The sequence below is a fragment of the Erigeron canadensis genome, chromosome 9, assembly GCF_010389155.1.
Source record: "Erigeron canadensis isolate Cc75 chromosome 9, C_canadensis_v1, whole genome shotgun sequence".
NCBI lineage: Eukaryota > Viridiplantae > Streptophyta > Magnoliopsida > Asterales > Asteraceae > Erigeron > Erigeron canadensis.
Genome location: NC_057769.1, coordinates 8125218 through 8138451, shown reverse-complemented (window position 1 = coordinate 8138451; position 13234 = coordinate 8125218). Strand labels below are relative to the sequence as shown.

General features: G+C 32.3%; 1 long non-coding RNA gene across 2 annotated transcripts; it reads left to right on the top strand.

The window, feature by feature from the left end:
- The first annotated feature begins 3335 nt into the window (after nucleotides 1-3335).
- LOC122580884 lies at nucleotides 3336-4525 on the top strand. Of its 2 annotated transcripts, XR_006320904.1 has the most exons (4): nucleotides 3336-3452; nucleotides 3528-3723; nucleotides 3841-3919; nucleotides 4334-4525. It is a non-coding gene; the product is annotated as an uncharacterized LOC122580884 (long non-coding RNA). The 2 variants fall into 2 exon arrangements; XR_006320903.1 differs by lacking the exon at nucleotides 4334-4525 and having other exon boundaries at nucleotides 3841-4098.
- The last annotated feature ends 8709 nt before the right edge of the window (nucleotides 4526-13234 follow it).

The window sequence follows — 13234 nt, the reverse complement described above, 5'->3', positions numbered from 1 at the left end:
TCTCAAGAGAGTATTCGTTTATACATTAAAAAGTTCAACTACCTTGTTGAAGCTTCATCAACTTTGTTCATGTGTGTTTTTCTGTAAAAGTTCTAAATGTTTTCAAGCATTTTTTTTCTTTTCTTCTTAAAACGGCAATTTTCAAGCATTGTGTGAGGTTTTGTTGGTCAATTTAAGCCCAACATATGTAGTTATAATTTTTTAGATATAAAAATGAAGTATTTGTACTTGTATTTATTGAATTTCTTCCATATCGTGGTATCGGGAGACAATGCGAGACTCTGCTCACCCCTAAACATGTATAATATGCCATCAGGTCGTATATTGTGCTTAGCTAATTGTTGATATAGATCATTCACTAACAAATTCAATATTGTTTGGTGATAAAAAATAGAAAGAAAAATCAATCTATAGGTCGGAAAGAAAATTATATTGTCAACAAATGTTGAAATTGGAATAAAATTGGGCAAAAAGTTAGTTTGGCGTAAACTCATAAAACTCTTTATGAACTCGTTGAAACAACTATGGTCAGCAAAATTAATGGAGGTTGCTGCATAAACGTTGCGTTGAAGTTGAAGAAAACGAAATAAAATTTATACCCGTAAGGCCATAATCAGTCCAAAGTATTAACCAAACACCAAGTTTACATACATAGCTATGGAATATCGAAATTTTGTGTTTGCAAAACGGCATTTGATGAAAACCTTCATACTATGAGATAGGGGTGTTCATGGTTTGGTCTTTACCCGGTTAAACCGTAAACCGGACTGTTTAAAAAACCGAAAAAAACTAAACCGTTTTTGAATTAGGTTTTGGGTTTGGTTTGTAGCCAAAACCAAATTATATATTTGGTTTTTGGTTTGGTTATGGGTTTATGATAATGAATTTGGTTAAATCGAAAAAACCGAATAACTTAGATTCTTTTTATGTATTATCAAAAATGTGATATTTAATATATATATATATATAATATTATATATATATATATATAATTATTAAAACAGTAGGAATCCTAAGGATTTTAAAGGGTCTAAAAAATAAAATCTATTTTATAAAAATGTCACGTAGGATTAACACTTATGTGTCATTCTCATACATTTTTTCTCATTATTTGATGATAAAAAAGTGATAAATTTTATTATATATTAGAATTAGATAAAAAAAAACCCAAAAGCCAAACAAACCATCCAATGTATCATTTTCTTTGGCAATTATTTTCTTTTATATTCATAGATATTCATAGATCTATATCTATATCCCGTACATATTCATAGATCCCCTTTACTCATAAGATCTAATCTTTCAAATTGTATAAACCCTTATATTATAGGAATTCAGATCTTCATAATTAGGAATATGATATCATTTACGCAAAAAATACATCAATGTTCATCTTATATATATATCGATCAAGAGTTTTTGAAATTATCTTCTCCTTCTGTATCTCTTCTTTGCTCGAAATCTGTAAGTTTTTAATTCATTTGTTTATTTTTTTTAGCTGTTATCGACTTATCTTCTCCTTCTGTATCTCTTCTTTGCTCGAAATCTGTAAGTTTTTAATTCATTTGTTTATTTTTTTAGTGTTAAAGGGTACATAAAAGTGCCTTTCTTTTGTAGTCTTTTTGTCTATTGATGGATTGGTTTGATTATTGTTATTTCCCTTTCAGTTTAAACTTCTATAAAATGAAATTGGCTGTTTGGAACAGCCAGACTGGTGATGTCTGCCTGCCTGCAATCAGATTCCCCTGTACCCTGTACAACATATGTGTTTGATAGAACAGGCTGAAGTGTTAGTTTAATAGTTTTACATATTTTAAGATTAATTGAGTTATTTATTATTAATTGTTTGTTACAAGTATACCATGGTTGGAATTAGTTGTTGTGTATGTTCTTATTTTTATTTAACATAAATCTAAAATCTTTTGTGCCATTTTCAACAAAGAAGATGACAGGATAAATAAGACCTGATTATTAGTAATAATAAAAAAAAAGGAAAAAAAGAAAAGAACAGTATTGACTTGCTTTTAGGGAAAAACCTTGATGTTCTATACACTTTGTTACCTTGCTTCATATTATGAAAAGACATCTTTTGTTATTCAAACAATGATGTACTAATTGTTATATAAATACGTTGTGACGCAGCAATGGCTACACATATGGTTTTTTTTATGATGTAAAGCTCAATCACCAATATCGAAATAGTTGTTCAGTGAAAGCACGTATACTTAAAACATGGCTGCAACCTGGATATGGAGAAAAACAACACCTCCATAGTTTGGAAGTACTTATACTTGACGAACGTGTATGTTTTCATTATTTTAATCTATGAATTCACTTACAACATTTTAAATTTTTATTATTTTTTATTTGTTGACATGATAAAAAAATATGGTTTCCTCTCTTCGTAACAGGGAAGTAAGATGCAAGCATCATTAAGTCATTCTAATAAAGCCAAATTTCAGTTTATCTTGGTTGATGATACTGTTGTCGTTATCTCGAATTTCAATATTGGTTTAAACAACTCGAAATATAAGCTTACCGAATATCCATATAAGCTCACTCTTACTACAAAGACAACCATCAAAGTTGCGATTTAATTTTGAATCTTTTACCAACATTACCAACCAAAAAGTTGTCATTGGTGACCCTATCGGTAATTTTATTAATTATATCCTGTTACTTATAACATCTTTTCCCTATCATTCGGTCCGTACACATGATTTATAGTATGACTTTAATATGTGCTATTACAGATGTCATTGGCTGCGTGGTTACTTATAGTGATCCTCAACCGTTTGGAGATAAAAAAGAATAGAAATTTCTGATCAACACCACTCTAATGAATACGGAGTAACTTTTTTGTGTTTTAAAAGTCGTATGTTTAACTAGACATTATATAATATATTTTCCAATTTACGCAGGAGGGACCAGATTGATTGCACTTTGTTTGGTGTTTATGCCGAACAGTTTTTGACATTTGTTGCTTCTCATGATATGGAAAAGCCAATTATAATAACACTACAGTTTGCAAGAATGAAGATTTGGAATGGTAGCAACTAAAATGTCACCAATGTGTTTGTCTTTTTGGTATTTACGTTCCCCAGTAATGAACTTCCTTAATTTTATTGATGCAGAGCACCCCATAGTTCAAAATGATTATTATGGAACTAGACTCTTGATCAATGCTTCTATTGATGAGGTTGAAGATTTCAAGCAAAGGTACTCAACACCTAGAATATACTTTATTTTTTAATAGATATTATTACACTACTTTGTAGCTATGTGAAGACACTATTTATTTATGCCAATTATACGATGAGCGATAACGGCATTCAACTTTCTGGGTTAAATAAGATCCCCCCAAACAGTCACAATCAAGTGTAACTACAGAAGATGATTTTTTGGTGGACATAGACCGTCAACCTTTAGCCACAATTGATAATCAAAAAAAGGTATATATTTAAAACTTGCATCTCATTATTGCACCATATGTGTTGTTTTTCACATATTTTACAAACTTTATTCAGACTACTTGGTACACAAACTTATCAACTATAGAAGGATTTCTTGATGAGGATGAATGGTCTTATATTGCCTGCAAAAAATGCACTAGAAAGGTTGTAACCATAGATCCAGAACAAGAAATTGTTGGCTCAATTGACGAACAGTTGGTAATCCCTTTCAGATGTAACAAGTGCGGCGATCACCCCCTCTCTATCTAAGGTTTGTTTACATTTACATTAACGCTTAATTCCTAATCATAATAAACATACTGTTGATTTTGTGATTTTATATACCATTAGCATACTAATGTTAATCCCTATGGTTTATTTACCTTAGGTACAAAGTCAATATCATAGTAGAAGATGAAACAGGCTCATTCGCTTTCACCCTCTTTGAAAGAGATGTCATTCAATTGGTGAGTAGTACTGCATACGATCTAAAGAAAAAACAGGCAAACAACAATGACTCATTGCCCGATGAGCTTAACGTCCTCATCGGTCAAAGGTACCTTTGGAGGGTATCTGTTACTCCCTACAATCTAAGATATACTAGGAAGATTTATACTGTTGGCAAGTTTACCAACGACAAAAATATTATTAGAAAGTGGTGTAACCTACATGGAGTAGAACAGGTATAATTCATTTATTGTATATACGAAATCCATAATTTCCATTTTATCTTCCCACCAATACTCATTTAACAAATTTTTTGATTATTATTGTCTCCTCCAAATATTCATTAATAAAAACTGTCAAACCCTTATAATTAAAATTTAAGAATATATTTTACACCAAATTTACTTCTCTAATTTATGTATCTAACATCTCAGGAGTCTATTATGAAAGACAATGAAGAAACTATGAACTCAATAACCGCTATTCATTATGATGATACGGATTTGGAACCATCAAGTGCCAAGACCACCACAAAGAGAAGACGCATTCTCATTGAAAATGATGTTTCAAATCCTTGAACCTGAGTGACAACTCTATGTCTTTCCATTAGTTATGGCTAGATCTAAATCGCTTATCTTGCTTTTTGCTTAATAATTGGTATGCAACGTTGTGCCATCCATTTTAACCCATTGGGTGTTTTCCATTAATTATTATTATTAGTTTTTATGAATGTTAAATTGTTTCGGTTGTTCTTAATAAAATTGCATCATTCCATTTAAATATTCGTTCTTGGAAATTACATAATTAGGTGCATGAAACAGGAGATGGATTTCGCCCGACGATTTTCGGTATGGTCATATTCCATTTTCATCAAAAACGTATCACAACAACAAATCTAATGACCCAAGTTTAAAATGAAAAAAGTCCAGTAGCATTCATATATGAAAATCGATTAACATAGTATTAAATCTTCTATTTGTTTCCTTTGACACCACTGGGACACGGTCCTACAAATTTTTTGGCATCCCACTTATCAATTGTTAGAAATAAGCTAATCTCTTACAATGGGATTCCACCGTTGCAAAAACACTAACATATTATTTGGCCATTTTCCACTTTCATTTACCTCACCTCCAAAATGTAAAAAATCTTAAATGATATTGTTTTCCCATTATCCTGGCAAAGGCGAGATTGTGTTAAAAATACAAACAACAAGCATTAATAAAATTCAAAAGGCACAGGTCGCCAATCATGCCCCGAAATTATTGTTATACTCCAGGACCCCAACTTTTCCAACCGAATGCAAATAAAAAGGCACATCATGTAATCCAACTTATATAAATTGGATAGTCAAAGACTTAGGTGAGTTGCAGTCGGTGATTGAAGGAAAATCCATATTTACACTCACATCAAATATTATATTTTATTCTTCTTTCTTTGTAACTTATTTTCCATTAAATATTTACCAAATATATGTAGCAAACATATCACTATAAACAAGATATTATATTCAAAATCTAGATATTTTTTAAAATCCATAATTACACATACATCAAATATTATATTTTATTCTTCTTTCTTTCTAACTTATTCCCATTAAATATTTATCAAATATATGTAGCAAACATATCACTATAAACAAGATATTATATTCAAAATCTAGATATTTCTTCACATATATGTAAAAGAATATCTGTAAATATCTGTAAATATATATTATATACGTTCTATATATCTAAATATCTAGATCTATAACTAAATAATCGAACCTCTTCCTCTATAAACAATAAACATAAATAAATAAACTATAAATAAACAAAAACCAATAAGCACAAATACACAAATGCAAGATTAGGAAAATATGTCATCTTCTCATCGATTACTACCTTCCAAAAGATCTAGGAATGCTACCGATTTACTCCAGTATGGACATATACACAGCTCTGCACAATCTCATGGTAATACATTATATTATGCCAATTAAATTGTATTTACTTTGTAAACTGATTGAAGCACTAACTTTCATTAACTACTGTATCTAGAGGAAAGTATCAACGATGCAAAAGAAGCACGCATAAAGCGTAGAATGTATATAGATTCAAAAAAACACACAAATACTCACTCAAATGTCCATGTTTCACAGTCGCCATTAATATCACATCATATATCATCTTCTCATCGATTACTACCTTCCAAAAGATCTAGGAATGTACCTCAACACTTTTCAACCGTTTCCAATTCTCCCAATTTACTCTAGTACGGACACACCTCTGCACCTTCCCATGCAGCTTCCCACGGTAATACATCATACTTCGACTATTAAATTTTTTACTTTGTAAACTTATTGAAACACTAGCTTTCATTATTCTATTTAGATGACATTACCAACGATGCCAAAGAAGCGCGCAAAAAACGCAGAATGTATATAGCTTCAAAAAAAAACACAAATGATGCCTCACCTGTCCATGTTTCACATGACAAACGTAAAGGTAAGTCCATTATATATGAGGCTAACAATGAATCGCAGCATTCATTTGTGCAGAATATGAACACACCCATCATCACTCCTTCCACAATGGTAAGGCCATTGTACCATTAAAACTCTTTTCCCTTTTATACATTTATATGGTACCAACTCTTTATCAAATATTTAGGAAATAACGTTTGTAGACTAATAACTTTAACTTCAAAGGCCACACCTTAGTGACTCCTAAATTCATTCTGCTGATATGTATATATGGTTCAAAAAATGTATCGCATCATTCATATGTGCAGAATCTTAACTTTCCAATCATCACTCCTTTAACAAATGTCTCTCCAGGTATTTTCAACCAATAATGGCTTCTCTTCATATGTAAACTACCTACCGTTATAACTGTATTAACTAACATATTCTCTTAACTTTTTCCGGAAGCAATATCAAGAGCAAATACAGCTGGATGCATGCGGCTCAAACTAAGAATTTATATGAAAATAAAAAAAAGCTGCTCATAATCATAGTCATGTACCTAAAGAATACTTAACCACTGCTGGAATGTCCACAGGTATCATGCTCTTATGAATAGAAAATTTAATTTAGGGGGAAAAAAAACCTTCTGTGATATAGTTTGAATTAATCTTAACTCAGATTATGCTGATGAAGGGGACCCGATCTACAAGTGTATAAGTTGTGGGGCAATGGTGTGGCATGCAGAAACTTTAAGAGGTAAAGAAGGGGGTAAAAATGGAAGATACTCAATGTGTTGTAAGACCGGCAAAATTGTTCTTCCAACAAATTCCAAACCACCACCCCCGTTGCTATCTGATCTTTATTTCAATAGACATCCATTGAGTAAAAACTTTATGGAATTCATCAGACAGTATAATATGATGTTTGCTTTTACGTCAATGGGTGGAAAAATTGATAAAAAAGTGAACAACGGTCCTGGACCTTATATCTATCGGATACAAGGACAAAATTGTCATCGGATGGGAGGATTGGTTCCAATAGAAGGTGAAGCTCCAAAGTTTTCACAGATGTACATATACGACACAATTAATGAGGTTTCACACAGGCTAAATGCAGTTAGGTACAATATAATATTATCTTATTATACGATATAACTATATAAATATAGATATACATATACATATAATAAACTATTAAATTATATTATATTCTTTATGTAGTAAAACTGCTTCAGATTCTACTGTAACCAAACAGAAACTAAATCCAGATCTGATTGCTCATTTGGTTGAATTACTAAACGATTGCAACCCGTTAGTCAAAACGTTCAGAATGGCAAGAGATCGCGTTACTCTTAAGCCTACTAGAAAAATTCAAACTAAAGCTTATCGGTCGAAGACAAAAGGATGGTCGCACATACAATCTCCCAAGTGTTGATGAAATTGCAGCTCTGATTGTTGGTGACATAGATATGTCTTTTGATGAACGTGATATTCTGATTGAAAGTCATTCTGGACATTTAAAAAGAATTAGTGAATTGCATCCACAGTATCTTGCACTTCAATATCCACTGTTATTTCCACATGCTGAAGATGGATATCAAACTGACATATATCATAAGAATGCAGATGAAAATAGTCCTCAAAAAAAAAACGTGTCACCATGATATTTGCATACCAAATCCAATTTAGGGACGATGTACCATCTTTATTGCATAATGGCAGAAAGTTATACCAACAATACTTGGTTGATGTGTACACGATGGTTGAGGCAGAAAGAATTCCTACGTAAGGAACAATCAGTCCAATTTAAGAACGGATTCACTGAAGAACTTACAACAAGCTTCAAATAGTAGAATAACCGAGAGTGCAAACATAGGTACAAAAGTTATACTGCCTTATTCATTTACCGGTAGTCATAGATACATGATGCAGAACTACTTGGACGCAATGGCAATATGCAGATCCTATGGATATCCTGATCTCTTCTTAACGTTCACATGCAATCCACAATGGCCTGAAGTTGTTAGGTATATGAAGCAGGTCAAACTAAATCTGGAAGATAGGGCCGATACTTTATCCAAAATGTTTAAGATTAAGGTTGATCGGTTGATGCAAGATATCAAAGAAAACAACATTTTTGGTAAACTTGAGGCAGGTATGTTTTTATAAAATAATTTAACCTTGCCACTCTATAGAACTTTTTTAAAAAGAAACTTATTAATTCATTTCAATCTATTTGTAGTTGTTTACACAATTGAGTTCCAAAACGTGGACTTCTCATGCTCATATATGTCTATTCTTGAATGAGAAAGATAAACTCAAGGACATCGACTCAATAGATCATTTTATTTCTGCCGAGATTCCAGATGAAAATGTTGATCCAGATCTTTATAAAATCGTAAGCAGCTTAATGGTTCACGGTCCATGTGGTGAAACCAATATGGATGCTGCATGTATGGTTGACAAGAAATGTTCTAAAAATTTCCCAAAGACTTTTCAGATATTACAACCATCGACAAAGATGGTTATCCTCACTACCGCAGACCGGATAACGGTAGAAAAATAATAAAAACAAAATTCCCCTAGATAATAGGTATGTTGTTGTTATAATCCTACTCTTTCAAAAAGGTATCAAGCCCATTTAAATATCGAGTGGCGCAACAGTTAGGAACTATAAAGTATCTATTCAAGTACATAAACAAAGAAAAATGATCGAGTTACAGCTGCAGTTGTTGATGAAGACATTGACGAAGTACAAGACTACTATGATTGTAAATATTTATCAGCATGTGAATCAGTTTGGAGGATTTTAGGATTCGATATTCATTGCATATTTCCTTCTGTTATAAGGTTGCCTTTCCATCTTGAAGGCGAACAGTATATAACATTCACCGAAGAATTAACTATTGAAAATGTCTAACAAGACTTCTGTCAATTGTTCAATGTTTTAGAATGGATGAAGTGCAACAAGGAAAATTCTTTGGCACGTACGTTAACGTATGGTCAATTCCCTGAACATTTTACATGGAAGACGGATAAAAAAAATGGGCTCGACGATCCAGAAAAGTGGTTTCTATAGGAAGGATTCATAATGTTTCTCTAAACACTAGTCAACTTTTTACCTAAGAATTTTGTTGAACCATGTAAAAGGACCTGCATCTTATAAAGAAATCAGGACTTATGGAGGTAGAACCTATGAATCTTTTAAGGAGACTTGCTACGCTATGGGTTTGTTGGATGATGACAAAGAATACATTGAGACAATTAAAGAAGCAGCTCGCTCTGCATCTGGTCCTTTTATGAGATCATTATTTGTGATGATGCTTCTAAGTGACTGCTTGGTCGACCCAGTTGTTGTATGGCAACAAACATCAAATCTATTGGCCGAAGACATTCTTCATAGGGAACACAAAGTACAAAAAAGACCAGGTTTGCATACTCCTGAAACTTTTTTTGACAAATCGTTTCTAATTACTAAACCACCAACTCACCAACTAGAATTCATCACAGGGTCTCAGATTCATTTTTGTTATACTTTCTTCTTATATTATATATTATATACACACCAGTGATAACCCTTTAATATAAAATTTAACACTTTTCCTTTTTTTTAAATTTCAGATATGAACCTCACACATGAACAAATACTTGACGTTGCGTTGGTGACATCGAGAAATTGTTACAACGTAACAACAGTACACTAAAGAAATATCATGGTATGCTTACCCAGTTGGTACATCTCTATCTGACGTTGGAAATAGACTTATTGACGATGAAATGAACTATCTATTTGACCAACTACAGATCGAACATGGTATTTGTATCGAAGTTTGACAGATGAACAAAAGCATGTTTATGAAACAATCATTACAGCTGTTGGTGCACAACAAGGTGGTGTTTTTTTCTATACGGTTATGGAGGTACCGGGAAAACTTGTCTGGAAAACATTATCAGCAGCAATACGTTCAAAACGATAGATTGTTTTGAATGTTGCATCAAGTGGAATAGGAGCTCTTTCTTAGACGGTGGCAGAATAGCACATTCGAGATTCGTGTCCTATAAAAATAACCAAAATCATTATGCTCTATCCGTCCAGATAGTCACTAGCAGTATTGTTACAGCAAACAAAGTTGATCATATGGGACGAAGCCCCAATGACAAACAAACATTGCTTTGAAGCTTTAGATAGAACTCTCCGAGACATTTTAAAATCAACTAACCCTCAAAGCACACACATACCATTTGGAGGTAAAGTTGTTGTTTCGGTGGTGATTTTAGACAGATTCTCCTGTTGTTCAACAAGGTACACGTCAAGATATAGTTAATGCTTCACTTAAATCATCTTATCTTTGGAACTATTGTACTGTACTTAAACTTACAGTTAACATGCGCTTCATGGAGGAACAAGTCTATTAGAAATCGTTGAGACAAAAGCATTGGGGATTGGCTATTGAGCATTGGAGAAGGTACAATAAATAACCCAATGATGGAGAAACTGATGTTGAAATTCCTGAAGATATACTCATAACAGATACAACCGATCCTATCAAATCTATCATTGATACCATCTATCCAGAGTTGAATAGAAAATTAGCAACCCCTTCTTACTTTCAACAAAGAGCAATTCTGGCTCCAACATGATGTTGTAGATGTTATCAACGACAATGATGGACCTAATCAACGAAGAAGAAAAGGTATATCTAAGCTATGACAAATCCCTGAATCTGATCTTGCTCAAGATATCAACAAAGATTTGTATTCTCCAGATTTCCTCAATGCCATCAATGTCGGCGGTCTCCCAAACATAAGTTGACTTTGAAGAAAGATGTTCCAGTAATGTTACTTAGAAATATTGATCAAACTGCCGGACTTTGTAATGGAACAAGGTTGCAAGTTGTTACATGGTGATCGTGTTATTGAAGCAAGAATCATTTCAGGAAAACCATATTGGGAAAAAAAAATTATTCCAAGAATGACATTGTCTCCATCAGATAAACGGGATCCTTTTAGATTACAAAGGAGACAGTTCTCATTGGCCGTTTGTTTGCAATGACCATCAATAAAAGCCAAGGACAATCGCTCTCAAAGGTTGGATTGTATCTAGAACGTCCAGTCTTCACACATGGTCAATTATATGTTGCACTTTCAAGGGTAACAAGCAAAAAAGGATTGAAAGTTTTGATATGTGATAAAAACAAGAAAATTTCGAAGACTACAACAAATGTTGTGTATAAAGAAGTCTTGCACTCTCTGTAACTTTTACTTCTTTGGCTACTATAATTATACTTCTATTATGAAAGCTTTTCTATATATTTTTAACTGTATTGTTTAGTCGTAAACAGGACTGTCGTTACTTCTCTTTATATACCAATTTCTATCTAAGGTACTTTTAGCAGATATATGATACCTACAACCTATAGGTACTTTGCTGCTAAGAAGAACATTAATTCTTAATTGATGCCTAAATGCTTTAAATTGTCATATTATCAACTACCAGTCATCAAAGATGGTTCCAAGTGGTGACTTACCTATCGCTCTGGTGAGCATGATCTTAAAATCGACCAGTGTTACTTTCAGCCTTTTCAAATATCGATCAAAAATTTCATCTAATATACACAAAGAATTGCTATGTTGATCAATCTGAGCATTTTCGCTATCATCATTCACTTTTAATACATGTTTGTTAATATTAATGGTTAGTCGTAAGCAACACTTTGATTACTTCTCTAACATACCATTTTATATAACGTACTTTCGCATAATATATGATACCCACAAACCTTCACGTTAGACTGCTTATAAAAAATATTTACTTGTTGATCGGTGCTTAACTGCTTAAAAGAGGAATGAGTCATCAACGATAATTCCAATTGGTGATTCACAGGCAACCATCGACAAGTGTATAACATAACATTTAAATCAACTATATATGAAATACCTATGAATCTTTTAAGACAATATATCTTATGTTAATAGATACAGTAATCTACAACCAAATTAAAAATAACATCAACTTCAATTAAATGTATTTAATCTATAACATGGAAACAAAACTATCTAATATACTTGGCGATCACCTACAACATCATTACTTTTTAAAATATTCATTATTACCTATATAAACTATACTTTTGTTGATAACAACCATCACTTCAATGGATTCATACAATCTAATGGTTAACTCTTTTTTTAGCTGACTCTTTCTCTTTTGGTACTCTTAAATATAGATCCTATTTTTACTTACAAAATTATAACGTAAATTTGTTTTAATGTGTACTACAGGATATATTTTACGGATGGTTGCAAACTCTAAAGCTTGGAGCTTACTATTGTGAATCACGAGAGAACATCGAAAGAAAATGCAAAAAATTGAAGAACGACGACAAGTTAATTGGAAAAGTTTAACAAGATAGATGAAGAAGCCGACAAAGTTGCGATTAAGGTGGAAAAAGTGTTTGCCGAACTAGATGAAAAAATGGAAAGATGAGACCATAATAAATGTAAAACAACAAAATATAAAATTTTTTGTTATTTTATATTTTCATAGACTTACGTTTACCGAGATCATCTAATAAATTTTGATCAACATTCATCCTCTGGTTACATATCTATACGTGCATGTTTTATGTGTTATGTTAAAAAAAAACATCTTTTCACAGCCTCTCTTTTCAATGAATGAACGAAAGATTGTGACCGTAAAACGCTCGGACTACTAAACACCTCTTGCGCTTCTATACGCCTCATACATGATACAGTACGCCTCGCCTCAAAAGCGCCTCGGGGCTATCTTAAATCTTGGCCACGTTGGATTTTATTCTATGTGTCATGTCATTTTTTCTTTACAATAAACCTCATTTATTTGATTTTTAATTAAATATAAATCTTAA